At 40.6% G+C, this 26605-nt stretch overlaps 1 protein-coding gene across 5 annotated transcripts in view; it reads left to right on the top strand.

The window, feature by feature from the left end:
• Positions 1-17358: 17358 nt before the first annotated feature.
• The window catches only part of SANBR (SANT and BTB domain regulator of CSR), a 59697-nt gene continuing 50450 nt past the window's right edge, over positions 17359-26605 (top strand). For 2 of the 5 annotated variants that reach the window (XM_069583224.1, XM_069583219.1), the window contains exon 1: positions 24843-24970. The gene's annotated coding sequence lies outside the window, so the exon portion shown is untranslated. Of the gene's footprint in view, positions 17617-24842; positions 24971-26605 lie in introns of those variants that run through there. The other 3 variants (XM_069583223.1, XM_069583220.1, XR_011255666.1) reach the window with 3 other exon arrangements.

Genomic DNA, 26605 nt, shown 5'->3' with positions numbered 1-26605 from the left:
TCTGGTTGCTGCAGTTGGGGTCTACTCTTTAGTTGTGATGCACCGGCTTCTCATTGTGCTGGTTTCTCATGTTGTGAAGCAAGGGCTCTAGGCACGCACGCTTCAGTAGTTGTGGCGTGTGGACTTGGTAGTTGTGGCGCACAGGCTCAGTAGTTTTGGGGTGTGGGCCCAGCTGTCCCATGGCATCTGGGATCTTCTTGGACCAGGGATCAAACACATGTCTCCTGTGTTGACAAGTGGATTCTTTACCACCAAGCCACAAGGGAAGCCCTGAGTATATACTTTTTAGTCATTCTGGTTTTCCATTCTATGGATTGCCTATACTTATAGACAGTGGATGGCCTGTACTTATGTCCATTTTTCTATTAATTTTTCTCTTTCTTGTTGATTATAGTGCAAGAAATTCTATATTCTAGGTAATGTTTCCTTGTTAGGTGCACATATTGGAAATAACTTAGGCTTGTCATTTATTAATTCTTTTCCTTGGTGTCACTGATGGAATAGAAATTTTTCTTCCAGTTGTTATATTTTTTTAGGTCTTTGTCCATCAGTGTTAATAGTTTTATATTTACATTTAATTTAACTGGAGTTTAGTTTTGGATATAATCAGTCAGTCAGTCAATTCAGTCACTCAGTTGTTTCCAACTCTTTGTGAGCCCATGAACTGCAGCATGCCAGGGTTGTCCGTCACCAACTCCCAGAGCTTGCTCAAACTCATGTCCATCGAGTCGGTGATGCCAACCAACCATCACATCCTCTGTCATTCCCCCCTCTTGCCTTCAGTCTTTCCCAGCATCAGAGTCTTTTTCAATGAGTTGGCTCCTTGCATCAGATGGCCGAAGTACTGGAGCTTCAGTGTCAGCATCAGTCCTCCCAATGAATATTCAGGACTGATTTCCTTTAGGATTGACTGGTTGGGTCTCCTTGCAGTCCATGGGACTCTCAAGAGTCTTCTCCAGCACCACAGTTCAAAAGCATCAGTTCTTTGGCACTCAGCTTCCTTTATGGTCCAACTCTCATATCCATATTTGACTATAGGAAAAACCACAGCTTTTACTAGGCAGACCATTGTTAGCAAAGTAATGTCTCTGCTTTTTAATATGATGTCTAGATTGGTGATAGCTTTTCTTCCAAGGAGCAAGCGTCTTTTAATTTCATGGCTGCAATCACCATCTGCAGTGATTTTGGAGCCAAAAAATTAAAGTGTCACTATTTCCATTGTTTTCCCATCTATTTGCCATGAAGTGATGGGACCAGGTGCCATGATGTTAGTTTTCTGAATGTTGAGTTTTAAGCCAGCTTTTCCACTTCCCTCTTTCACTTTCATCAAGAGGCTCCTTAGTTCTTTGCTTTCTGCCATAAGGGTGGTGTCATCTGTGTATCTGAGATTATTGATATTTCTCCCAGCAATCTTGATTCAAACTTGTGCTTCATCCAGCCCAGCATTTCGCATGATGTACTCTGCATATAAGTTAAATAAGCAGGGTGACAATGTAGAGCCTTGATGTACTCCTTTCCCAACTTTGAACCAGTTGGTTGTTCCATGTCTGGTTCTAACTGTTGCTTCTTGATCTGCATATAGGTTTCTCAGGAGGCAAGTAAGGTGCTGTGGCATTCCCATCTCTAAGAATTTTCCACAGTTTGTTGTGATCCATACAGTCAAAGGCTTTGGCATAGTCAATAAGCAGAAATAGATGTTTTTCTGGAACTGTCACTTCTTCATTGATCCAGTGGATGTTGGCAGTTTGATCTCTGCTTCCTCTACCTTTTCTAAATCCAACTTGAACATCTGGGAGTTCACAGTTCATGTACTATTGAAGTCTGGCTTGGGGAATTTTGAGCATTACTTTGCTAGTGTGTGAGATGAGTGCAGTTGTGTAGTAGTTTGAGTATTCTTTGGCATTGCCCTTCTTTGAGACTGAAATGAAAACTGACCTTTTCCAGTCCTGTGGCCACTGCTGAGTTTTCCACATTTGCTGGCATATTGAGTGCAACACTTTCACAGCGTCATCTTTTAGGATTTGAAATAGCTCAACTGGAATTCCATCACCTCCACTAGCTTTGTTCCTAGTGATGCTTTCTAAGGCCCACTTGACTTCGAATTCCAGGGTGTCTGGCTGTAGGTGAGTGAGCAGACCATTGTGGTTATCTGTGTTATGAAGATCTTTTTTGTATAGTTCTTCTGTGTCTTCTTGCCGCCTCTTCTTAATATCTTCTGCTTCTGTTAGGTCCATACATTTCTGTCCTTTATTGTGCCCACCTTTGCATGAAGTGTTCCCTTGGTGTCTCTAATTTTCTTGAAGAGATCTCTAGTCTTTCACTTTCTATTGTTTTCTTCTATTACTTTGCATTGATCACTGAGGAGGGCGTTCTTATCTGTCCTTGCTGTTCTTTGGAACTCTGCATTCAGACAGTTATACCTTTCCTTTTCTCCTTTGCGTTTCACTTCACTTCTGTTCTTTTCTCAGCTATTTGTAAGGCCTCCTCAGACAACCATTTTTGCCTTTTTGCATTTCTTTTTCTTGGGGATGGTCTTGATCACTGGCTCCTGTACAATGTTAGTTCTTCAGGCACTCTATCATTCCTAATCCCTTGAATCTATTTGTCACTTCCATTGTACAATCGTAAGGGATTTGATTTAGGTCATATCTGAATGGTCTAGTGGTTTTCCCTACTTTTTTCAATTTAAGTCTGAATTTGGCAATAACGAGTTCATGATCTGAGCCACAGTCAGCTCCTGGTCATGTTTTTGCTGACTGTATAGAGCTTCTCCATCTTTGGCTGTGAAGAATATAATCAAAGAATGTAATATAATATACCTCAAGAGCAGATGTCAGCCTGGCTCATGGGCTCTGGGATCCAAAACTATTGGATATAGTATGAGATATGAATTCAACTTATTCTCCAGCTAATCATTAAAAGGGTTATTAATAAAACCACTTTTCTCTCTCTCTAGAGGAAAATTATCTTGGATTTACTTTGTTAGCACTATTTCCGTGAAATTGTGGGTTAAGATATATAAGAAATGCCTGCTGTTTATCCAGCAGCATATATTTGGTTGCAAAAAGCACAGGCTTTGACATTTCTGAGTAAGATAGAACTGGTAACCAAGCTTGCGAGGAACCCACCCTCAGGGATTTTTACACCATAGTGGTTTCTGTGGCATATGCAGCTTGCCTAAGGTGGATGCCAGGTTTACTGTACTCTGCCCTTTCTGGCAAGCCAAGTGACCTTAGTACCAGATTATATCCTTTTAAGTCTTGTGAGTATGAATATCTGCTGGGCATGAAGAGTAGAATTGTAAGGCTGTTCTAACACCATCTGTTAAATCCATTTTTCACCCATTTCACTACATACCAATTTGTCATAAACATGAAACTTGGGGCTCTCTGTTCTGTTTATTGATGTCAGTTCCTTTCCCAGTTTAACATTGTCTTAATATAACTTTGTAATATGTCTAAATAGCTGAATCTTTTTGTTCTACTTTGATAGAATTAACTTTTGTCGATTTTTTTTTTTTTAGTATCCTTTTAGTCAAGTTCCCAAAAACAAGCTGCTGAAATTTTTATTGAAATTGAATTTACAAATTACTTTAGAATTAACGTTTTTATAAGGTCAAATCAGGGTATGTTGATCTTGTATTTGTAGCTTTGATGAATGCTTTTTAGTTCTAAAGTTAGTGATTCTCTTTGGTTGTCTGTGAAATACAAATAATGAATTTTATTTCTTCCTGAAAAGCCTTATACCTTTCTTTCATTTTGAATGTTTTGGCCAGGTTGCCAGTCTCTATTTGACAGAGCTGTGGTAGCAGACGTTTTTTAATCAAATTTCTATTTCAGATTCTAAACTTGCTCTGTTAAATGCTATGTTTGCTGTAGTTTTATGCTAGTTAGTCTTTTTCAAAAGAAGTTCCCGTTTATTGATATTTTATATATGCCTTTTTTCAGGTGTTCTTTTGTTTTCACCTTTAGTTATAGTAATATAGAGAATAACGTTGATTTCTAATATTGAGCTATTCTTGCATTCCTACTTGATGTTATTTTTAATGAAATGATTTATCAAAAATACACATATAAATGAGTATGGTGGTTTAGTTGCTAAGTTGTGTCCGACTCTTGTGACTCCGTGGCCTGGGAACCTACCAGGCTCCTCTGTCCATGGGATTCTCCAGGGCAAGAATATTAGAGTGGGTTGCCACTCCAGGGTATCTTCCCAGCCCAGAAATCAAACCCTGTCTCCTGCACTGCAAGGAGATTCCTTACTGACTGAGCTATAAGGGAAGCCCATAAATGAGTATGCTGCTGCTGCTGCTAAGTCACTTCAGTCATGTCCGACTCTGTGCAACCCCATAGACAGTAGCCCACCAGGCTCCCCCGTCCCTGGGATTCTCCAGGCAAGAACACTGGAGTGGGTTGCCATTTCCTTCTCCAATGCATGAAAGTGAAAAGTGAAAGTGAAGTCTCTCAGTTGTGTCCGACCCTCAGCCACCCCATGGCCTGCAGCCTTCCAGGCTCCACCATCCATGGGATTTTCCAGGCAAGAGAACTGGAGTGGGGTGCCATTGCCTTCTCCGATAAATGAGTATAGAAGATGATTAAAAGTGGAGTATTATGCAGAAATATAACTGTGTTCAGAAGGCAGAATTGCCACTATTTGATGAGGTGTCCTAGAAGAATATAAGCTGAAAATGGGCTCTGGGTTATGGTCTGGCCTCATTTTCTCTGATATTTTACAAAAGCCTTTTCTGGAGAAAGTCATTGAGCTAATACTAGGAAACCTAGGGTTATCCACATTTTATGTACTGGGTTGGTGGGAAAGATCGTTTGATTTTTCCGTACAATAGTACAGAAAAACCCGAACCAACTTTCTGGCCCACCCAATATTTTGAAAGATGTGCCAGCACCTAGAACTAGATACCTGCCTGTAACACTATCAGGAGGATTGGGCTGCTTAGGCTTTTCCACTTTAAAGCTTTTGGTGGCTATCCTTCAGCACTCAGAAGTAGGTCAAAGCAGAACATTTGTGTGTTCTTGAAAGATCCAGGGAGCAGAAGGAAAGAGCTAGACCATCAGCAAGCCAACTTAGGTCAGGCTCACCCAGGCATTGTGAGATATTTTTTAAAATATGGTACCACGTAAGAAAGCATTATGTTGAAGTATCGAGTCACTCTGCACAAATCTGAACTGGTCACTCTCTCTGCCTGGTACAGTTATCCTGGATTTTGTTTTTATTTTCCTGAAGAGTCCTATGATCTTTCTATTTCTATATCCTACTCTTATGTCTTTCTTGGTTTACTCTTTGATGTAAAGCACATTTAGCAGCTTCCTGAGAAAGGCTCTATGGGAGATGAAGTATGGGTCCTTGAATGTCTGGAAATTGTCTTTAATTCTGCTCTCGGTTTAAATAATAGTATGATATAAAATTCCAAGCTGGCTGTTGTTTTCCGTTAAAAATTTGAAGGGATTTCTCTGTTGTCTCCAGCTTCCACTGTGACCACTGAGAAGGCTTGAAGCTGTTTTGATTCTTGTTCCTTTATATGTGCCCTATTTTGTTTTTTGTTTGTTTTCCCCTCTAGAAGCTTGTAGGATCCATCTGAGGATATTAATGATTGTAAGTTACTTTGTTTTCAGGTTTCTATTTTGCTACGAAGTCTTTTCCCCCCTGTATTACTGTGTGTCTATTTATGTTTTATCTCAATCACAATAAAGATTTTCTCTCAGGTTTCTGCTGAACCTTGGTTGTCTGCTTATGTTCAAGAATAAGAGGCTGAACAGCTGATTGAAGGCTTTGAGCAGACAGGCAGGGTTTGTTTTCAGTGAACTTTGTGATAAAGCCAATTCAGGGGGCATCACATAGGATTTGCTAATATTTCCCTGATTTAAACATTCTATCCAGTCTCAGGCAGAGTGACCCACCAAACTTACAGAATGGTCAGAGAAGCAGACCAGAAAGCTCTTCAACTTTAGATAGGTAGGCAGCTCCAGTGAGAGAGTGGAAAGCTGCATGTGTATGGTTTCTCCTTCCAAACTCACCATTCAGCTGAATCACTCCTCACCTAAGAAGCTGCTGGTAAGAGAGAGGGAAGGAGAAAGAGGCACCAGTGTTATAGAGAAACACTGCTATGTGAAAACAGAGAGTAGGGAATTGTGGTAAATTGAACACTGTGTTGAAAGTGAATGTATATTTTAAATTTATATTTGCTTGGGGGAGGTCTCTTTGCTGTTTCTAAGAGAAATACATGTAAAAATCTCCAGTTGTTGATATATTCTCATGGTTTTGTCAGTTATTTTATGTATTTTTGCTACCTTATAAGTTTTGTACTTAGCATGCTTTCTTTTTTTGTTTTTGCTTTTTAATAGATCAGATTTTCTTCTGCAAGTTTGAAAGCTATACATTCTATTTTTATTCTCATTGTGGTTATTTCTAACCATATTTATGATTATCTTTCTCTACCAGTATTTAAAGTTATCAACATTGGAGTCTTACAGTAACACAGAAGTATTGACAGTCATTCTCCCTCCTCCCCCCACCCATACACTTTACCTGTTGTCTCTGCTCCTCTTCACCCACGTTGATATCTTAGAGTGTTTATCCCAGTTAATTTTTCATTTTGAATATTTGCTAATTGAACAAATAACTTGTCTGAGGTTGCTGTTTATTTCCTGTATACATTTTATCCATTTATGTGTTTAATCATCAAATTAGTATAATCACCTGGTTTTAAAAACACATAAGGAAATAAGAGCAGTGAGTGACTTGCCTCACTCCAAAGTCCAGATCCCAGAATCAGTTGTGTTTAACTCCATACTATTGTTTTTACCTTCTTACTTGTAAGTAATGTGCTCACCTTGCTATTTTGACTTACCAATGTTAGAGGTTATCTATTACCCTCTCCTTCCCACCCTCCATGGAGGATTTGACTGCCTTTACTACTATCCCACTCTTCCTCTCACCCCTCTTCCTAATATTGTTTTAATTTTTAGTCAATTCCATTCAGTCGCTCAGTCTTGTCTGAATCTTTGCAACCCTGTGGAATGTAGCACGCTAGGGTTCCCTGTCCATCACCAACTCCTGGAGCTTGCTCATGTCCGTCAAGTCGGTGATGCCATCCAACCATTGCATTCTCTCTCGTCCCCTTCTCCTCCTGCCTTCAATCTTTCCCAGCATCAGGGTCTTTTCCAGTGAGTCAGTTCTTCGCATTAGGTGACCAAAGTATTGAAGCTTCAGCTTCAGTGTCAGTCCTTCCAGTGAATATTCAGGACTGGTTTCCTTTAGGATTGACTGGCTTGATCTCTTTTTGATCTCCTTGCACTCTAATTTTAGTCAAGTCACTGAAAATGTTTACATTATCATGACCGTGTAAATATTGTTTCTTTCTTCCCTGTTGGTCATTTCATGTATGACTTTCTGGTTTTCCCGGTATTGCCACTGCCTTGCTTATTTGCCTCGTTTCTGTGTACTGTGCCTGGCTACAAGTTGTGGTGCCTAACGCTTTCGTGCTGGGCCTTTCAAGAGTTCTGCAGTGTAAACAGCTGTCAGAATCCCTGTAGGGAACAAGGTATAAGGAAGGTTGAGAAGTGCTTGCAAACGAGACTCTCAACCAGGGCTGAACATTCTTGCGAACAAGATGTTCTGCCCAGTGTAGGGAACTAGGTATAAGGAAGGTTGAGAAGTGCTTGCAAACGAGATTCTCAACCAGAGCTGAACATTCTTGCAAATGAGATGTTCAGCTAAGAATCCTGTTTGTTCCCGTGGGAAAAGAACATTTCTTGCACACAAGGATGTTTCTCTGATTCCTCAAAAGGAACAGACCCAGGGACAAAACGGATTCTAAGTTGATAAGGAAGTTCCCCAAAACAAAGTCTTAGCTGCAGTAAATAAGCCAAGGTAAAGGTTATCTCGCCCTGCGCCTGCGCACTGTATAGTCTCTGAATCATAGCGCTTGGCCACATGCCCTGTAAGTTGTTGTGCAAGGGATATAAAATAAAGCAGCTGTAAGAAGCAAGTGTTAAAATACAAAGATTCAAACCACTCTGCAGTGTTGGTGTTTCATTCCGTCGCCAGCAAATCCCAGTCTCAGGTATAATTTCATCACCTCTGCTAATTCAGTTACCTCACATTCATTTGCTTTTTTACTGCTTCTGAAAGTCTCATTGTTGTCTTCTCTTTTATGCTTTGACTTGGTTTAATACCTCTGATTCTTTTATTGTCGTTTTGGGGGAGATTTTAAGGGAAAAGAGAATAAGGTGAATAGTTAATCTCTTGTATTTAACTAGAAAACAAACTAGTTTTCTCTAATCATGTTGTATACACCCTTGAGAGACTTATCCATAGTGCTGTCCACCTCACTTCCCTCCCCCTGTTCTGTGTTGAACTCAATTCATTAAGAGGTTTTTCCCACCACCACCCCCCCCATCAAAGCAACTCTTCTTGAGGTCACTAGTGACCATTACACTGCTTTCCAGTGACCAGTTCTGTGTCTTTGTTCTACCTGATTTACAGGGGCACAGTTGATTACTTCCTCCTGCTTGAAAATCTTTTTGTTTTTTCCCCTTGGCTTCCAGGACACCATACTCTTCTGCTTTCCCTGCAATATCATTAATCTCTTCTTTTTCAGTCTTCATTGCTGATGTCTCTTCATATCCCCTACCTCTAAATATTGAACGGCCTCAGAGTTTAGACCTTGGACCACTACTGTAAACTTACTCACTTCCCTGATGAGCTTAACCAGTTAGCCAGTCTAGTGATTTATGATGCCATATGTTTTGATTCTAGAGTTTGTATCTCTTCTTTTATCTGAATTCCAAAATCATGTCTCTACCTGCCACTTCACTATCTCCACTTGGTATCTTCTAGGCATCTTAGGTTTAGCATGCTTAAAAATCCTGATTTTTCTTTCAAAACCTATTTCTCCTCCATTCTGTATCAGTAAATGACAACTCTGCCTTTTTGTTTAGGCCAAAAATTTTGGAATCCTATGTTTCTCTTTTTCGTTCATACCCCATATTGTCAGGAAATCCCATTCATTTTAACTTTAAAATAGATTTTGCATTCAGGTACTCCGTCCTCCACTGCCTGCTCTCTGGTCTAAGCCGCATCATCGCTTGCCTAGATTATTGTGATAGCCTTTTGGCTCTGCTCCTGCCTTTACCTCACCAGACCTATAGTCTGTTGTCAAGAGTGGACCAGAGTGATTCTTTTTTTTAAAAAAATCTTAATCATTACACTCCTCTGCTGAAAACCCTTCAATGGCTTCATATTTGACTCAGTAAAAACTCAGAAGTCCTTATATTGGTCCGCACGGTATTAAGCTATCTGACCCTCTAGTCTTTGCCTTCTGCTTCCCTCGCAAGAGCTTCCATGGTGGCTCAGATGGTAAAGCGTCTGCCTACAATGTGGAACACCAGGGTTCGATTCCTGGGTTGGGAAGATCCCCTGGAGAAGGAAATGGCAACCCACTCCAGTATTCTTGCCTGGAAAATTCCGTGGACTGAGGAGCCTGGTAGGCTACAGTTCATGGGGTTGCAAAGAGTCAGACACAACTGAGCAACTTCACTTGACTTCCCTCACAAGAGTCACATTGGCCACACTTGTAGTTATTTCAGTACTTGAGGCATGCTTCCCATAGGAGCTTTGAACTTTGTTTTTCTCATGTCTGGAGCACTTTTCTCCTGGATATCCTCAGGGCCCTCTGCACCTTTCTGGTTATTGCCCAAAAGTCATCTTCTCAGTGAGCCCATCCATATCACCTATTTTAACCTGCAACCCTTTCTGTCTCCCTCTGCATTTCCTTATCCTCCTGCTTTTTTTTTTTTTTTTTCCTTTGCAGCACATATTACGTATCCTCCTGCATCCCCATACTTGAAAACAGTACCTGGCAAATTTAGGCACTCAATTATATTGAAAGAGTGAGTGGATAAATTGTAGTAGTAATTGCCTGTTCCTAATACTCTCATTAATGGCAAAAAGTTTCACTCTGAAAAGAGCATAAGTGACTATTATGAAATTAACAGTAACGTTAATAGTAAACAATCAGTTCAAGGTAAATTAATGGCTTAAATTCATAACTACTAGCAGTCCCTAGATATTTATAGTTCATCAATGTTTTGTTCTTTATACTACTAATAGACAGTAATAAAGATTTAAATACATAGAAACATCAAACTATATGCCCTTTATTATTTAAATTTTGTGTAGTTTAAATTTGGTTGATTTTTAAACACAAATAATACATTCATAACCTAGCATACTTGAGGAAATCTTAGTTTAAAGCCAGCTTTATTAAGCTTCAGTTGGAAAATACACCACAGAGAAAAGACTCCAATCGTTCAGATAGCATACACTTTTTAGATGGCATAATTAGAATTGATACTGTAATTGCCCCCAGCAACTTGATTTTATGCATTGTATTCAGCATACATTTGATTTTAGGATCTGTGGATCTTTGGATGCATCTTTAATCAATTCTGGAAATTTTACAATTATCTTCTGTCATCTGTAGAATTCATATTAGACATATGTTTAGTCCTCATCCTACCCTTCATATCTTTGTCTTTCATATTTTTCACCTCTGTCTTTTTGCTGCAATCTGGTTAATTTTTCATGTATGTAGTATTTGCATGTTCAAGTATGCTATGTTAATGTTGACAAGAACTCCAGATCCTGCAGTCCTTCGAAGTTAAAATGCTTGTTGTTTGTGCTGACTCTCATGCATAGTATCTGGCCTCTTCACATTTATGGTCACCTTTATTAATTCATTCTTTGTTAATCTGTAAATTCTGCAGGCCAAATCTGGTCAAGGCTTGATTGTAAAGAATTCACTTCTGCTGCTGCTGGTATAGAGGCATCATTATTTGGGGGCCATTTCAGCCCTTTCTTGAAGATCTTGAGTGAGAGTAGTTCATTTTCCCTCACCCTTACTCTACTTCTGAGCCCAAAGCTCAGAATCCTCACAGCTAAGTTTCTCTGGGCAGGGGTGCTCATACCCCTCGCTTCTGCCTGGACTTTCCTGCCCATTTTGATTGATTTTGCCTCTCCCCCTACTTCATATGAGATCAGTACTGCTCTCATGCATGTGTCTGAGCCAGAATCTCTCTTGTTGAACAAGAAAGTCTCATGTGTAGCCCACCATAGTGCCAAAAGTAGAAGCCCTCTACAATTTCCAGACTTTTATAGACAGTTATTCCAAATGTTACATTGTGAAATATCAGATATATCTATGTTTTTGTTTTCTTTGAGACTTTTTCATAAAACTAATATTTTACTATAAAAACGAATCTTTACATTGAAATTAACTGGGACACTCAATATCTCCAGTGGAACCTGAGGAGAAACAAGAAGGAAGAAAAGATATTAATACTGGAAAGTAAACAAAGCATAATTTCTATTGTAAACTTAAGAAAACCAGCAAGCATGTATATTTCGTCTTATTTTTCTCATGTGCTGCAGATCGTCACAGATCCTTAAATTAAGACAAACATTCGGGGGCATTCCTGGTGGCTCGGTGGTAAAGAATCTGCTTGCCAACATAGGAGACACAGGTTTGATCCCTAATCCAGGAAGATCTCACATGCTGCGGAGCAACTAAGCTCAATTTAGAGCCAAGAAGACACAACTACTGAAGCCTGTGTACCCTAGAGCCCGTGGTCCCCCACATGAGAAGCCAATGCAGTAAGAAGCCCATGCACTGCAACTAGAGAGTAGTCCCTGATCACGGCAACCAGAGAAAAGCCTGAGAAGCACTGAAGACCCAGCGCAGTCAGAAATAAAAATAACTTTTAAAAGCAAACATCTGGAGAATGTAAGATGTAGGAAGATTCTTAAATGCCTTCTGACTAATTAAAGGAAAAATCAGATACCTCTTTAATAGTGAAGTTTAATGTATTTTTTTGTAGTCTATGGCAATACTGTCTGAAATTCTTTGAAAATTGTTCATCCGTATATGATAAGGCAACTGAACTCAAATGGATTGGAAAAACCCACTTCTTAACCATTGTATTAAGGATTAAACATTTAATCCTTTACTCATTTTCCATTTGTATGTAAAAGAACAACTTTTTTAAAGCCAGCAAAAATTAATTTCTTAGTATGAATGGTTAATGCACTTTTCAATCTGAAGCTCAGTAATAGTAAGTTCAAAATAATATCTATTTAGTTGCTGAGAGGTCCAAAGGATATTCTGCATTAAGCAAAGTACCTGGCATATAATAAGGTCTCTGGCTAAAGTGATAAGTACTCCTTGCTGCTGCTGCTGCTAAGTCGCTTCAGTCGTGTCAGACTCTGTGCGACCCCATAGATGGCAGCCCACCAGGCTCCCCCGTCCCTGGGGTTCTCCAGGCAAGAACACTGGAGTGGGTTGCCATTTCCTTCTCCAATGCAGGAAAGTGAAAAGTGAAAGTGAAGTCGCTCAGTCGTGTCCGACTCTTTGGAACCACATGAACTGCAGCCTACCAGGCTCCTCCGTCCATGGGATTTTCCAGGCAAGAGTACTGGAGTGGGGTGCCATTGCCTTCTCCAAATCTCTGTTCCTATAGGGCACCATTTTACCTGATCTCCTAGCAGATCCTTAGTCCTTAAAGATAGCTCCTGATTCAAAACTGCATTTTGATAACATTGTTAATAAGTACTTCTTAACATTGTTAACACTGCATTTTGATAACATTGTTATTAAGTACTTTTTAATTAACATTGTTATTAAGTACTTCTTAACATTGTTAACACTGCATTTTGATAACATTGTTATTAAGTACTTCTTAACATTGTTAACACTGCATTTTGATAACATTGTTATTAAGTACTTTTTAACTAATATTGTTATTAAGTACTTCTTAACATTGTTAACACTGCATTTTGATAACATTGTTACTAAGTACTTTTTAATTAACATTGTTATTAAGTACTTCTTAATAACAATGTTATCAAAATGCAGTTTTGAATCAGGAGCTATCTTTAAGGCCTAAGGATCTGCTAGGAGATCAGGTAAAATGGTGCCCTATAGGAACAGAGATTTCTATGAAAAAAAGTGAAAGTGGTAGTTACTGAGTCATGTCCAACTCTGCGACCCCATGGGCTATAGCTGATCAGGCTCCTCTGTCCATCGAATTCTCCAGGCAAGAATGCTGGAGTGGGTAGCCATTTCCTTCTCCAGGGGATCTTCCTGACCCAGGTCTCCTGCATTGGCAGGTGGATTCTTAACCCATTAGAAGAGGGGGAAATTATCTCTACCTGTTACTAGCACAGATACTGAGGGACAAGTGGAAAAGTTACTGTTCAGGAGTAAGCAGTCAAGATTTTGACAATGTTGAGCACTGAGCTGCTCACGCTTAGCACGTATGTGTGGACTATGTATGTTTATGTACACAGATGGAGGGCTTGCAGGCTGAGCATTTGACATCAATTTAAGTCGTTATTGTGAACAGGGACCTCTACTTCATGGTAGTTTTTTTTAAAAAAAGCTCTATGCTGGGATATGGGACATTTTGGGGAAGTAAATATGGCCCCCAACACACCCTTTTTCTTTCAGACCTTAAAGCAGATGAAGGAAACGTGCTTTTATGGATAACTTTCACTTTACTGTATTAATTTTGTTTTTATTATTGTTTTATTCAACCCTTTGCCTTGTCATAAAGAGATATGTTTAATTTTTTAAGAGTAGTTCTTTTTTAAAAAAAATTTAATTTGGCTGCATCAGGTCTTAGTTGTGGAATGTGGGATCTTCATTGTGGCATTTGGGCTTAGTTGCCCTACAGCATGTGGGTTCCTAGTTCCTCGACCAGGGATCAAGCCCACATTGCCTGCATTATAGGGAGGATTCTTAACCACTGGACCACTAGGGACATCCCTGTTTAATTTTAAATTATGTTATCCAGTAATATTTGATGGTAGCTGAAGTCTGAAAGGCATTTGCATTTTTTATTGTCTTTTATCCATAAACGTTTTTCCATGTTATGTTTTTTGCAGTGCTGATGAAGTCCCTTTTCAGTTCATATTTCACTGTAGTTAAAAATATTTCAGGGAATTCCCTGGTGATCCAGTGGTGAGAACTCAGTGCTTCCACTGCAGGAGGCACAGAGGTTTGATCCCTGGTCAGGAATTAAGATCCCTGCAAGTTGTGTAGCACAGCAAAAAAAAAAAAAAAAGATTAAAAAAATGATTCTAGTGAAGTGAGTAATAGAAGTCTGAGTATGATATAATCCTAGAAACCAGGCTGTTGGGTAGAGACTGGTCACTGGCCACCAGTGTTTCAGTTCAGTTCAGTCGCACGGTTGTGTCCGACTCTTTGCGACCCCATGAATCGCAGCATGACAGGCCTTCCTGTCCATTACCAACTCCCGGAGTTCACTCAGACTCATGTCCATCGAGTCAGTGATGCCATCCAGCCATCTCATCCTCTGTCGTCCCCTTCTCCTCCTGCCCCCAGTGTTTACTCTCCTGTAATTCAAAAATAGAACTCCCACCTTTTAGTTGGCCATGTAGCTGATCACATGGTTTCTACCTTTTCTAGCCTCCTCCTTTGTGGTTACATTGTAGCCACTGGGATAGAAGTGGAAGTGATGCATGTGACTTCCGGATCCTGCCTCTAACAGTACTGGGCATGCATTCTTTATCCTGTCTCCCATTCCCTCTGTGGGCTGTGCAAGTAAGAATGTCATCTGCAGCCATTTCAGAGGCCTGTTTCGGTGACTGTATTTTGGGTCTCTTTGTATTTTGGATCTCTTTGTTAAAGCAACCTGTGTGTACGTGCTCAATCAAATCAGACTCTTTGTGAACCCCATGGACTGTAGCCCATCAGGCTACTCTGTCCATGGAATTTACCAGGTGAGAATACTGGAGTGGGTTGCTATTCCCTACTCCAGGGGATCTTCCCAACCCAGGGATTGAACCTGTGTCTCAAATCTCCTGCATTGGCAAGTGGATTCTTTACTACTCTGCTACCTAGGAAGCTCCTAGATCAATTTAGTCTGTACTAAAACTAACAGAGGGATAGCTATCTTATGAACACAAAAGGTTTAGACTGGAGAAGGATAGGAAGTGGATCAAAGTCTTCAAGTGAGACTGCCTATTCCACATAAAAGGGCTCAGGATGAAACATCTGCACAATGCCCAAGATTCTTCCTTGGGCAAAGACTGGTGAACCGAATGAGGTGGCTATTTGACTTTGGACAAGTCACTTAAACTTTCTCTGTTTGATCTTAAAATGGAAAGATTGAAGAAGTTCTCTCAAGGATCCTTTCTAGCTCTGTCATTCTGTAGATGTATATTGTTCTAGAAAAGACAGGCGAGTAGTGAGGAAAAACTTCAGACGTTATTAATAAGTATTTAAGTTGATCCCTCAGAGAAGGACGATAGTATATGGATCAGCAGCAGGAGTGGTTATGGATGGAGTCCAGTAGTAGAGCTCTATTCTATCTCTGCTTGCAATTGGTTCATTCTTAACTGACTTCATTTCTTTTGGTCAAAACTTACTAAAACCAAGGAGTGGCAGACAACAACAAACTCACATTCTGACCTTTTCTAAACCACTTCCCTCAGAGCCATGGGCTTGATAATCAGTCTTTAAAGTTAGTGCGGATGAAAATACCTTTGGGAAAAGTCACCAGCCTGCAATCTGTTTGTACCCACCAGTGTCCTATGTATCTTAGATCTTTGTTATTGCAGTGCACTACTTTCAGGAGCCTTATCTTTTAGGGAATACACTATGCTTCTGTAACAAATAGACACACACGAAAAAATAAAATACAGTAGCTAAAGCAAGACAAACATTTTCCTCATGTAACAGTCCAGAGGTAGGCAGGCAGTCTAGGGTCTGTTAGGCAGCTTTGCTTCACAAGGTAAACATCAAAACCCAGGTTCTTTCTGTTACTGCTCTGCAGTCAGTCCTGTGTGGGTTCTTATCTTCATAGTTTAAGCTGGCTCATCACCATTATAACTGAGTTTCAGCTTGTGTGAAAGTGTTACTAGAAAATTGGGTTGCAATAAGGAGAACACGGGATCTTTATCAAAGCGATGTCTCCCTGAACAGCAAATAGGTAAATTTTAAGCTAAGGATATATGCATATTCATGAAGGGGTTTGAGCAGAGAGAATTCAGCATAAAATTGGGGCAAAGGTCAACAGAGTTCGAGTCTTATTTGATTGAAGTCAGGCGGGTCAACATCATCATTCCATCCTTCACCTGAATGGGGGCCTTAATTCCTGCAGAACTCAAAGATATAATTTTATTATATATATCCCTTGAGGAGGAACTAAAATTGCTTTACCACTGCACCATTGCTTGACTGCCTTTTCTCTATTTCTGCTTTCCCTTTGTTCCCTTAAGATCATTAATTACTGAGACCTGTTTAAGGGCAAACATTGCAGCCAGGCGTGGATTATGAAATGGCTTAGGCCCAAATGGCTTCTTTTATGTTCATAGCAGCTCTGTTTACAATAGACAAGACATGGAAATAACCTGTCCCTCAACATATGAATGAATAGAGATGTGGTGTGTGTGGGTATGTGATGGAATACTAGCCATAAAAAGAATGAAATAATGCCATATGCAGCAACATGGATGGACCTAGAGATTATCAATCTAAATGAAGTAAGTTGGAGAGAGAAAGACAAACACTATATGGTATCACTTATATGTGGAATCTGAAAAAAAATACTGTAAATGAACTTATCAATGAAACAGTCTCAGAACAGATCTGTGGTTGCCAAGGGTGGAAGAGGGTGGAGGAGAGCTAGACTGAGTTTGGGATTAGCAGATGCAAACTATTGTATATGAAATGGATAAACAACAAAGTCCTGCATAGCATAGGAAACTATATTCAACATCTTGTAATAAACTATAATGGAAAATAATATGGAAAAAAGTAACTAAATTGTTTTGCTGTACAGCAGAAGCTAACAACATTGTAAATCAACTAAAATAAAATTTTAAAGGAGAAAAGATACTGACATGTAGCATTTACCCCACAAGACTGGGCCTTACACATCTGACTAGGTTCCCAGTAGTAGTCACCAAAGTAAGGTCCTTCCTGAACCTATTAATGTACAAAACCTCAAGGAGTAACCCAAAGCTATTTACATTTTTCAAGAGACGCTTCCTGATGAAGACCACGCTGCACCCAAGATATTTCTTGCATCCTCAGATCATACGATTTTCCTATTCTACCTGACCTAAGCGGGTATATCAAAGCCACCAACAACTTCATTCTGTATGAGTTCTTTCTCCCCCATTTCACCCTTTCTTCTGGACTCAGAGACGATCATTCTGAGTGAAGTTCTGGCTCTAGAGGGCATCTGGTTGCTAAGAGACAGGACGCTGGGAGGGTGGGGACGCTGCACTGCGACAGGCCTGAGAAAGAATTAGAAGGGGGGCAGGGAAGAAACGCTAGGCCGAGTAGCCGCTCTTCGCAGCACCCGCTCCCTGCAGCCCGAAAGGAGCTCGTCGTTCATTGGCTGCGCCGTTGCGGCGCTGGCCTGCGATTGGCCAGGCGGCGTCAATCTCCGCGTTCCCCGCCCCGCGGCGCTGGTACCCCAGCGGTTGGGTTTGAGGGTCTGGTCGCGGCCGCTTCATGGCGCGGGGCTCTGCAGGTGACGCGGGCGAAGCGAGGGCCATTGCGGCCTAGAGGTGAGTGACGAGCCGAGGAAGCTCGGGGGCTGGTTGGGGGCGGAAAGTGCGGCGAGAGGCGTTACCATTGGCGGCTAGCGGCCCCCTCTGCGGCCTCCTCCGCTTTAGGGCCGGGTCGGAGTCTCGCTAGTGGAAAGTGCCCCCGAACCGCCCCCACGTGCATCGAGCGGCCCGCTGGCTCTGCCTTCTCCAGATCCCCAAAGCCGGCCCCTCCAGTGAACCAGCTGAGGGAGCACAGCGTCTGCAGTCCTGGCCCCACCCCTAGTCCCTGCCCTGCATCTTCCCCTGCCTCGGCCCACTGCTTTCCCCGCGCCTTTGTCCACCCCTCACCCGCTCAGCGCCCAGAGTTTCTGCACCCGAAGGCAGGCGGGAGACCACCAAGGTCTGGGGTGCCTTAGAGGACGTGCAGTGCAGCGAGCCTTTGGGCCTAAGGTTGCGGGGCTTTGATATGTTCTTTCTAGGTTTCAATTGTGGTTTTATTTTCTCCTTCACTATGAAAGCCAGAGGCCCATTCTCGTGGTCAGAAAGCCTTGGGCACAAGGCTTCTACCCTGGTGATGACTCAGTGTTGTCGCCCATCCTCTGTTATGCCAGAAGCCTTTGACCTGCCCTGCTGGCTCCTCTAGCACCTATCCTTCTCAGCCTAGGGGGAAAGTCTCTGTCTACCAGATCTTTTTCTATTTGAAAATAGGAAAAACAGATGCCAGTCTTGGACCTCTGTTTGTCTTGTTAGTACATTTAAACTCCCATCGTGGAAATGGAGAGGGCATGAGATGTGTTAAAAAGTGTATTTAGAGTAGTAAACAATTTTTATTTTTGGTAAATAACATTTCTCATACTAAACAGTATGTTTTTAATATTTTATCATGAATGGGAGTAAAATCTAGTAATAGTATAATTTGAGCTTCAAACTTTTTCTTATTGGCAGTTTTTGATAAGTCTGTACTTCTTTTCCAGAAGGGGATGCACAGTTGCAACTACTCGGAGAGAATTCTGACTCTAGGGATGCTTTCTTGAACATCTGTTTAATTGGAATTAATACTGGGTAGTTTTCCCTTGCTTGGTGTGATTCAGTTGTGTACGGAAAATATCAACAGAAAAAAATTGTTTTTCACATTTAGATGTTCAGTTCAGTTAGTTCAGTCGCTCAGTCATCTCCAACTCTTTGTGACCCCATGGACTGCAGCAGGCCAGGCCTCCCTGTCCATCGCCAACTCCTGGAGTTTACTCAAACTCACGTCCATTGAGTCAGTGATGCCATCCAACTGTCTCATCCTCTGTTGTCCCCTTCTCCTCCTGCCTTCAGTCTTCCCCAGCATCGGGGTCTTTTCAAATGAGTCCGTTCTCGAATCAGGTGGCCAAAGTATTGGAGTTTCAGCTTTAGCATCAGTCCATCCAATGAATATTCAGGACTGATTTCCTTTAAGATGGACTTGTTTGATCTCCTTACAGTCCAAGAGACCCTCAAGAGTCTTCTCCAACACCGCAGTTCAAAAGCATCAATTCTTCGGTGCTCAGCGTTCTTTATAGTCCAGCTCTCACGTCTATATATAACTACTGGAAAAACCATAGCCTTGACTAGATGGACCTTTGCTGGCAAAGTAATGTCTCTGCTTTTTAATATGCTGACTATGTTGGTTGTAACTTTTCTTCCAAGGAGCAAGTGTATTTTAATTTCGTGGCTGCAGTCACCATCTGCAGTGATTTTGGGCCCCAAGAATATAAAGTCTATCACGGTTTCCATTGTCTCCGCATCTATTTGCCATGAAGTGATGGGACTGGATGCCATGATCTTAGTTTTCTCAGTGTTGAACCTCAAACCAACTTTTTCACTCTTCTCTTTCACTTTCATCAAGAGGCTTTTTAGGTCTTCACTTTCTGCCACAAGGGTGGTGTCATCTGCCTATATGAGGTTATTGATATTTCTCCCAGCAACCTTGATTCCAGCTTGTGCTTCTTCCAGCCCAGCGTTTCTCATGATGTACTCCTCATAGAAGTTAAATGAGCAGGGTGACAATATACAGCCTTGATGTACTCCTTTTCCTATTTGGAACCAGTCTGTTGTTCCATGTCCAGTTCTAACTGTTGCTTCCTGACCTGCATACAGATTTCTCAAAAGGCAGGTCAGATGGTTTGGTATTCCTATCTCTCTCAGAATCTTCCACAGTTTATTGTGATCCACACAGTCAAAGGCTTTGGCATAGTCAATAAAGCAGAAATAGATGTTTTTCTGGAACTCTCTTGCTTTTTCCATGCAGATATTGGCAATTTGATCTCTGGTTCCTCTGCCTTTTCTAAAACCAGCTTGAACATCTGGAAGTTCACGGTTCACATACTGCTGAAGGCTGGCTTGGAGAATTTTGAGCATTACTTTACTAGCGTGTGAGATGAGTGCAACTGTGCGGTAGTTTGAGTATTCTTTGGCATTGCCTTTCTTTGGAATTGGAATGAAAACTGAGCTTTTCCAGTCCTGTGGCCACTGCTGAGTTTTCCAAATTTGCTGGCATATTGAGTGCAGCACTTTCACAGCATAATCTTTCAGGATTTGAAAGAGCTCAACTGGAATTCCATCACCTCCACTAGCTTTGTTTGTAGTGATGCTTTCTAAGGCCCACTTGACTTCACATTCCAGGATGTCTGGCTCTAGGTGAGTGATCACACCATCGTGATTATCCGGGTGGTGAAGATCTTTTTTGTACAGTTCTTCTGTGTATTCTTGCCACGTCTTAATATCTTCTGCTTCTGTTAGTTCCAGACCATTTCTGTCCTTTATTGAGCCCATCTTTGCATGAAATGTTCCCTTAGTATCTCTAATTTTCTTTTTTTCCATGTTAAGTGTTTGTTAAAGTAAGATTTATTTTTCAAACAGGATCATTTTCTGCTCTACAAAAGCAACCAATAGCCTACAAATTTCAAACAATGTTTAACCAAGAAAATCTAGAACAGCAAAAGTCTGTGGGTACTTCCATAGAAGCTGTGTAATAGCATTTGAGTTCTACCATCCTGGTTAAGTCTTCTGTCAGAGGCTCTGGCATTTTTGCCCATCATCTTGTCAACATATTTTCCTGTTGCTGCTTGCATATCACAGTTGGGTATCTTTGAATTTTTATCTTTCCAATTTCATTGTGTGAAATTATTTTCTCAAAATTTACTGATTCACATTTTATGAAGTTAAAATGTATTTCCTCCTCATTTTTTTCCTTTTAAACGTAAAAAAAAAAAATTGGCTTTCTTTTCAGTCTTTGCTGTTGTTTGTGTCACTCCCAAATTTAGAATAATCTCTAACTTTCCTTTTGAAGCTTTATTTTCCCTCTCTCTTAGAAAAACCTTTGAAAGTTGACTGCCACATTTCACATTATTTATGGCTTAAAACTGCTGGGTTCCCTGTAGAAGTTCAGTATTTACTTTAAGACAATATCCTGACTTATTATTGCAAATTTATTATTCCTCTGTACATCCTTCTTTTAACTAGACTGGCCATACTGTTATACTTGCTTTATGATAGTTTTTTTTATTTTTTGAATATAAATTTATTTATTTTAATTGGAGGCTAAATACTTTACAATATTGTATTGGTTTTGCCATACATCAACATGAATCCTCCACGGGTGTACACATGTTCCCCATCCTGAACCCGCCTCCCACCTCCCTCCCCATACCATCCCTCTGGGTCATCCCAGTGCACCAGCCCCGAGCATCCTGTATCTTGCATCAAACCTGGACTGGCGGTTCATTTTACATATGATATTATACATGTTTCAATGCCCTTCTCCCAAATCATCCCACCCTCCCCCTCCCCCGCAGAGTCCAAAAGACTGTTCTATACATCTGTGTCTCTTTTCCTGTCTCACATACAGGGTTATCATTACCATCTTTCTAAATTCCATATATATGTGTTAGTATACTGTATTGATGTTTTTCTTTCTGGCTTACTTCATTCTGTATAATAGGCTCCAGTTTCATCCACCTCATTAGAACTGATTCAAATGTATTCTTTTTAATGGCTGAGTAATATTCCATTGTGTATATGTACCACAGCTTTCTTATCCATTCGTCTGTTGATGGACATCTAGGTTGCTTCCATGTCCTGGCTATTATAAACAGTGCTGCAATGAACATTGGGTTACACGTGTCTCTTTCAATTCTGGTTTCTTCAGTGTGTATGCCCAGCAGTGGGATTGCTGGGTCATAAGGTAGTTCTATTTGCAATTTTTTAAGGAATCTCCACACTGTTCTCCATAGTGGCCATACTAGTTTGCATTCCCACCAACAGTGTAAGAGGGTTCCCTTTTCTCCACACCCTCTCCAGCACTTATTGCTTGTAGACTTTTGGATCACAGCCATTCTGACTGGCATGAAATGGTACCTCATTGTGGTTTTGATTTGCATTTCTGTGATAATAAGTGATGTTGAGCATCTTTTCATGTGTTTGTTGGCCATCCGTATGTCTTTGGAGAAATGTCTGTTTAGTTCTTTGGCCCATTTTTTGACTGGGTCATTTATTTTTCTGGAATTGAGCTGCAGGAGTTGCTTGTATATTTTTGAGATTAATTCTTTGTCAGTTGCTTCATTTGCTATTATTTTCTCCCATTCTGAAGGCTGTCTTTTCACCTTGCTTATAGTTTGCTTTGTTGTGTAGAAGCTTTTAATTTTAATTAGGTCCCATTTGTTTATTTTTGCTTTTATTTCCAATATTCTGGGAGGTGGGTCATAGAGGATCTTGCTGTGATTTATGTCAGACAGTGTTTTGCTTATGTTTTCCTCTAGGAGTTTTATAGTTTCTGGTCTTACATTTAGATCTTTAATCCATTTTGAGTTTATTTTTGTGTATGGTGTTAGAAAGTGTTCTAGTTTCATTCTTTTACAAGTGGTTGACCAGTTTTCCCAGCACCACTTGTTAAAGAGATTATCTTTTCTCCATTGTATATTTCTGCCTCCTTTGTCAAAGATAAGCTGTCCATAGGTGTGTGGATTTATCTCTGGGCTTTCTGTTTTGTTCCATTGATCTATATTTCTGTTTTTGTGCCAGTACCATACTGTCTTGATGACTGTGGCTTTGTAGTAGAGCCTGAAGTCAGGCAGGTTGATTCCTCCAGTTCCATTCTTCTTTCTCAGCTCTAATTTTCTTGAAGAGATGTCTAGTCTTTCCCATTCTATTGTTTTCCTCTATTTCTTTGCACTGATTGCTGAGGAAGGCTTTCTTATCTCTCCTTGCTGTTCTTTGGAACTCTGCATTCAGATGGGTATATCTTTCCTTTTCTCCTTTGTCTTTCACTTCTGTTCTATTCGCAGCTATTTGTAAGACCTCCTCAGATAACTGTTTTGCCTTTTTGGATTTATTTTCCTTGGGGATGGTCTTGATCACTGCCTCCTGTACAATGTCACAAACCTCCATCCATAGTTCTTCAGGCACTCTGTTTCTCACTTCCACTGTATCATCATAAGGGATTTGATTCAGGTCATACCTGAATGGTCTAGTGGTTTTCCCTACTTTCTTCAATTTAAGAATAAGTAGTTCATGATCTGTGCCACAGTCAGCTCCTGGTCTTGTTTTTGCTGACTATATAGAGCTTCTCCATCTTTGGCTGCAAAGAATATAATCAATCCGATTTCCATATTGACCATCTGCTGATGTCCATGTGTAGAGTGGTCTCTTGTGTTGTTGGAAGAGGGTGTTTGCTATGACCAGTGTGTTCTCTTGGCAAAACTCTATTAGCCTTTGCCCTGCTTCATCCTGTACTCCAAGGCCAAATTTGCCTGTTACTCCGGGTATTTCTTGACTTCCTACTTTTGCATTCCAGTCCCCTATAATGTAAAGGACATCTTTTTTGGATGCTATAAGGTCTTATAGGTCTTCATAGAACCGTTTAAGTTCAGCTTCTTCAGCATTACTGGTCAGGGCATACACTTAGATTACTGTGATACTGAATGGTTTACTGTGGAAATGGACAGAGATCATTCTTTTGTTTTTGAGATTGCCCCAAAGAACTGCATTTCAGACTCTTTCGTTGACTATGATGGTTACTCCATTTCTTCTAAGGGATTCTTGCCCACAGTAGTAAATATAATGGTCATCTGGATTAAATTCACCCATTCCAGTCCATTTTAGTTCACTGATTCCTAAAATGTTGATGTTAGATGATGTAAATTAAACATGTATTATAAATGAGTATTTATACAGGTGTGGAATACACATACAAGTTTGAAAATATTTTATATGAATTGTATTTTTGATTGGCTAACAGGTACCTCCACACTGTAGGCCACAATAAATATTTTAGAAATTTTTAAGTAATCTTTTTGGAAATAAAGTAAAAAACAGCACCCAAATCCTTGCCCTGTATTCTGTTTCAGACTGTTTTCTATTGAGGCTCAAACAGAATTATAATGAAATACTCCATGCCTCAACATAGTTCTCAAATTGTGTGGTATGAAGTGATGATGCGCTAGGTACCCAAGTAGAAAACAATGAAGTTCTGTAAAATCTATTTTCAGCTGGGCTCAAGGCAGTGTTTTATAGTTCTTAAAGTAGTTTTTGAAAATTTTTATGCCAGTAAAGTGGCCAAAATAAGAAATAATTATTGATCACCTTCTGTGTGCCAGGTAGTGTGTTATATATATTGTCTAATCCTTACAATAACATCAGAGGTAGGTATTATTTTCCTTGTGTTATACCCAAGACCATTGAAATCATAGGTTGTATTGCTGGAAATGGTAACTAGATAAGAATCTAGATCTGATTTTGTACTCGTTTTGTTGAGAGCTTACTTCATTGGAAAGTCACTGTCTCTCCTTTCATCTGTTACATTTATCTTTATGAATCTGTTTAATCCTAGGCTCTTTGGAATGATAATGTTACTGTTATAAACATTGCTGCTAAGCTGCTAAGTCACTTCAGTCGTGTCCGACTCTGTGCGACCCATAGACGGCAGCCCACCAGGCTCTGCTGTCCCTGGGGTTCTCCAGGCAAGAAGGCTGGAGTGGGTTGCCAATGCCTTCTCCAGTGCGTGAAAGTGAAAAGTGAAAGTGAAGTCGCTCAGTCGTGTCCAACTCTTAGTGACCCCATGGACTGCAGCCTAACAGGCTCCTCCATCCATGGGATTTTCCAGGCAAGAGTACTGGAGTGGGGTGCCATTGCCTTCTCCGGTTAGTACTAAGTGCCAGGTAACACTGTCCGTGTATCTTCAAAAGTATATGGCCTAGCTACTATTATTCTTTGTTTTACAGATGAGAAAACTGAAGCATAGAGTACGTAATCTGAACCAGATAATACCTTAACTGGTGGAACCAGGACAAAAATTTGGGCAATCTAGCTCCAGGGTCCATATGCAACACAATTCTGGGCCATCAGCAAGGTACCTGTCTGGTTGCTAGGAAGCTGTAATTTTCTTGTTTCTCTCTAATGTTCATGCAGAAATATGTAGGATAAATCTATTATGTCTACCACCCGATGTCCTGCATCAGTGTTTTATGGTACTAATCATTGTTAACGCTTCACTGAGAGTTTCTGCATTAGTTAGTTCCCCATTCTAACATTTAAACATCTCACATTATCCTTAACTTGATACTAGGTGATCAGTTCAGTTCAGTCACTCAGTCGTGTCCAGCTCTTTGCAACCCCATGGACTGCAGCACCCCAGGCCTCCCTGTCTATCACCAACTCCCAGAGTTTACTCAAACTCATGTCCATTGAGTTGGTGATGCCATCCAGCCATCTCATCCTCTGTCATCCCCTTCTCCTCCCCACCTTCAGTCTTTTCCAGCATCAGGGTCTTTTCAAATGAGTCAGCTCTTCCCATCAGGTGGCCAAGTATTGGAGTTTCAGCTTTAGCATTAGTCCTTCCAATGAATATTCAGGACTGATTTCCTTTAGGATGGACTGGTTGGATCTCCTTGCAGTCCAAGGGACTCTCAAGAGTCTTTTCCAACACCACAGTTCAAAAGCATCAATTCTTTGGTGCTCAGATTTCTTTATACTCTAGCTCTCACCTCCATACATGACTACTGGAAAAGCCATAGCCTTGACTAGATGGACCTTTGCTGGCAAAGTAATGTCTCTGCTTTTGAATGTGCTGTCTAGGTTGGTCATAACTTTTCTTCCAAGGAGTAAGTGTCTTATTTTCATGGCTGCAGTCACCATCTGCAGTGATTTTGGAGCGCCCAAAAATAAAGTCTGACACTGTTTCCCCATCTATGTGCCATGAAGTGATAGGACCGGATGCCATGATCTTAGTTTTCTGAATGTTGAGCTTTAAGCCAACTTTTTCACTCTCCTCTTTCACTTTCATCAAGAGGTTCTTTCAGTCTTCACTTTCTGCCACAAGGGTGGTGTCATCTGCATATGTGAGGTGATTGATATTTCTCCTAGCAACCTTGATTCCAGCTTGTGTTTCCTCCAGTCCAGCGTTTCTCATGATGTATTCTGCATATAAATTGAATAAGCAGGGTGACAATATACAGCCTTGATGTACTCCTTTTCCTATTTGGAACCAGTCTGTTGTTCCACGTCCAGTTCTAACTGTAGCTTCCTGACCTGCATACAGATTTCTCAAGAGACAGGTCAGATGGTCTGGTATTCCCTCTCTTTAAGAATTTTCCAGAGTTTGTTGTGGTCCACACAGTCAAAGGCTTTGGCATAGTCAATAAAACAGAAATAGATGTTTTTCTGGAACTCTCTTACTTTTTCGATGATCCAGTGGATGTTGGCAATTTGATCTCTGCTTCCTCTGCCTTTTTTAAATCCAGCTTGAACATCGGGAAGTTCACGATTCATGTATTGTTAAAGTGTGGCTTGGAGAATTTTGAACATTACTTTGCTAGCATGTGAGATGAATGCAGTTGTGCAGTAGTTTGAGCATTCTTTGGCATTGCCTTTCTTTGGGATTGGAATGAAAACTGACCTTTTCCAGTCCTGTGGCCACTGCTGAGTTTTCCAAATTTGCTGGCATATCGAGTGCAGGACTTTCATAGCATCATGGTTTTGGATTTGA

This window comes from Ovis canadensis, chromosome 3 (assembly GCF_042477335.2).
Source record: "Ovis canadensis isolate MfBH-ARS-UI-01 breed Bighorn chromosome 3, ARS-UI_OviCan_v2, whole genome shotgun sequence".
NCBI classification, from domain to species: domain Eukaryota; kingdom Metazoa; phylum Chordata; class Mammalia; order Artiodactyla; family Bovidae; genus Ovis; species Ovis canadensis.
The sequence above is the reverse complement of the archived record's forward strand: the minus strand, read 5'-3'. Positions and strand labels throughout refer to the sequence as shown.